The sequence below is a fragment of the Cynocephalus volans genome, chromosome 1 (assembly GCF_027409185.1).
Source record: "Cynocephalus volans isolate mCynVol1 chromosome 1, mCynVol1.pri, whole genome shotgun sequence".
Lineage (NCBI taxonomy): Eukaryota > Metazoa > Chordata > Mammalia > Dermoptera > Cynocephalidae > Cynocephalus > Cynocephalus volans.
In genome coordinates this window covers 177,184,340-177,187,729 of record NC_084460.1, presented here as the reverse complement: position 1 = coordinate 177,187,729, position 3,390 = coordinate 177,184,340, and positions in this window count along the sequence as shown.

The following is a 3,390-nucleotide window of genomic DNA, read 5'->3' as shown; positions in this document are numbered from 1 at the left end:
GTTTACTGCATTCATTTTATCCAATCTTTACAAATGAGTCTATTTTCTCTTGCATATTTCTATTTCTTGATATATTACTAAAAGTCATTCTTCTTACATCCACCTCATGTGGCCTACATAACTCAGTTTCCACCTCTGACTGTACTTAGCTTTTCCCTGCAAATTTTAACTGACTGTGCATTCAAATTGGTGTGTCATTCCTAGCTGCACCCTTTTCAAACACTCTATTACCAGGAAAAACCATCAGTTGCTTTTGAAATGATCTTTAAAAACAAAACAAAGCAAAAGCTATCGCTGTGTGAAAGCATCCACCAGGAATCAGGAAGCTTTGGCACACTGGCTTGATTTTATCAAGTTTCTCATGTGACTAAGCTTTGGATCTCATTGTTGGATCTTGATGAATTTGTCCACTAACAGGATATGCATATTTTCGTGTTCACAGTGGACCCACTAAGAGTGTAAAGGCTAAATAAAAAATACTGTGAACAGAGACTAACCAATTAACATTCCAAAACTGAGCGGGAAACAAGCTCACAGCCCTGTTCAATAACACTATATTGAAAACTAAGGGATTTCTCTCCTTTTATCCCACCCAACTCAACTCTTATATTCCGTATTAGTCAAAATTTTTAATTGTGACTTATGAATCCACTCTAGTTAATGTCCATAGAAAAGTATTTCTAAAGAGATAGATATATAGTTCATAGAAGTGTTGGGAAGAGTGAACAGACTGTAGCTTGAGCCTTTAGGAATGATTCCCAAAACCACAAAGCAAAACTGGGCCACCATGGAAGACACTGCCTCTGCCATGATGTGAAAGTTGAAGTATCTGGAAGCTTCTTTGCATGGAAGGGAGCTGCCAACACAGCTTCTGGCTCCAAGAACAAATCTCCTTTTTCACTACCTAAGCCAAAAAAAAAAAAAAATGGATATGCTGTAACCATCCACTCTTTCTATTTAACTCAGGGCCAAAACAAACTTTATGTGAGTTCAGCAAATTTTTTAAGCCAAAGTCATATCCAGAATAACCTAAGAGAAAGTCTGTGAAATGTTTTGCTCTCCAGTCTCGGCAGTACAGGAAGACATGCTAGACAGGGCTGGAAGGTCTTGCGTGAACTTCTTGCCTTCCTTCTCTAGGACTACTGATGACTCCCTGTTCTTTTCCCTCTACCTTGATCTCACTTTCTCTCTCCCATATACATTTTTGTGATTTCTGTTCTCAGAGTCTCTCATTTTCCCACCCCAGCTCATTTCTCTCAATGTTTTCATCTTTTTTTATATTTTACTTCGACAGATTTTTTTCTTTTTTAATCCAAATCTGACCATAATCTGAAACTCAAATAAATTTTAGACTTCTTTTTTATACTTAAGTGAGAGTAATTTTAATTATTCCCTTCCTCATCGATATCATAGTGAGTTGCATGTGTTCTACTCCCTTAAGGAAATATTCTCAGCAGGTTGCCTTTTTGTAATGAACTGGGACTGAAGACTGAATGTACCAATGTAGAATGACTATGGACTTTGGAGAAAGAAAAAAAACGTTGGTGTTCTAACATTGCTATGTTCTTAATTCTGTGGGCCTCAGTTCTTTCACCTGGAAGGTGGAGATAATAAAAATATTTATCTTGGAAATGTGACAAAGATTAGTACTATAATTCTTTTAAAGCACCTGACAAAGCATAGGGCTCATTAACTAGAAGTATTATTATTGATTCATCCACTTTAGGGTGGACCCTCCATACCAAAAACAGTTTTGCTCTTCAACCTCACTCATATACATTCCTCTTCTTGCTTATTTGTTTAAGTGCCAGAGGGAAGACCATGGCATATTCCTTTTCATTCCATATCATTCAGAAGGAGTAGTGGCCACAATAGCAGTAGAGTTTCTTCAGGAAACGCCCTTGGATTCCAAGGAGACTTAATTTTTCAGTAAGTGGCAGCCTTTTCTCTAGAGCTAAGACTAATTAATTCTATACCTACATTACTGGATACATATCAAGGTGTTATCCAAGGCACAATTTGCAAAGGAGACGTAAGTTTAGATATTAATTGAGTCATGCACTTTAATAATTCTCCTGTATCTTGTTTTAAGGAATAATGATAGTGTACCTGGTATTTTAATGAACTCATGGCCAAATATTTCAAACACGTTTAGGTCTGTTTTGCAAATGAAGAAGTAAGCCTGCACTACTTTTCCATTACTGCTAAAAAAATGTCAGGAGTGAGTGTATGAAACGCAGCTTGTTTAATCTCAGTGTATTCTTATTATCTGTGCATGTATATATTGTGTATGGCAATCTTTTATTATGCAATTTGATTGTGGAAAAAATCAGAAGAGATGTCCTTATATTCACTCTGCTTCAAATTTTCCATGTGCATTTTGAGTTATCTTAATGTTTGTACATTGATGGCAATGCTTTCAATTGTTCTTAAATTGTTTCCAAGACTAGGTATCACGGATCTTGAGCTACGTGACAAATTCCACTAGAAGAGCCTATGATTTTTTTTATCATTAGTAGAGTTCATTCATTTATTTTAATAGATGATTAATACCAATGTTGTGTTATCATAAGGTAAAAGTAGACAAATAATATATGTATTCTTATAGGGCCAATTTCACCCCAGGGCTTGACGTTTCTTGTATGTGGGGCAAGGCCTTTATTTCTCAAGTTGATATATGTACAGGAACAATACTGTGCAGTGCTCTTAATTGAAATGCTGGAGAATCCTATGTTTATCCAACCCATGGGCTAATATCTTCTATTTACACTTATAGTATAACTTGGGCTATAGACAAAACTGTTTCCCATCAGGGCAGAGATCCCAGTAATTCATTGGAGCTACATTTGCAGTTAACCAGATTTATCTTCTAATGGTCTATAACCTGTTTCTGGGGAAAAGGCAGCCTTGATTAATTTACTTTTCTCATACATACTATTTCAGAGACCACTTTTAAAAAATCTAGATTTTATTATTATTACTGCATTATTTATTCGAAATATGCTAGTTTTTTGCTGTTCAAAACTGGGCAGTCTGGGTCTCTTTGGAATATATATCTCTGTCATGGGCAATTGCACAGTGTCCATAGGAGCACAATGAAGATGAAGCTGAATAATAGAGCTGACCAACATGTGATATTGGCCACTTGTTTCCTAAGCACTGGTAGAACCAGGAAAACAAGTGAAAGCATGCAATACATTGGCACAGGTGAATATGAGTTTTGTCTGACCAACAATGTTATCAAAACAGAATTTCTGTTAGGGGAAAAGTGATTCTATGGAAGCCAGTTTGCTGTGTCCACTTCCTTGTTCTTGGGGTCATTAAGCAGTGGAAAGATGAGGAGGAGGGTATTCGGTCACTGTCATCTCTCCACCAGGCAAACAGCCGTAT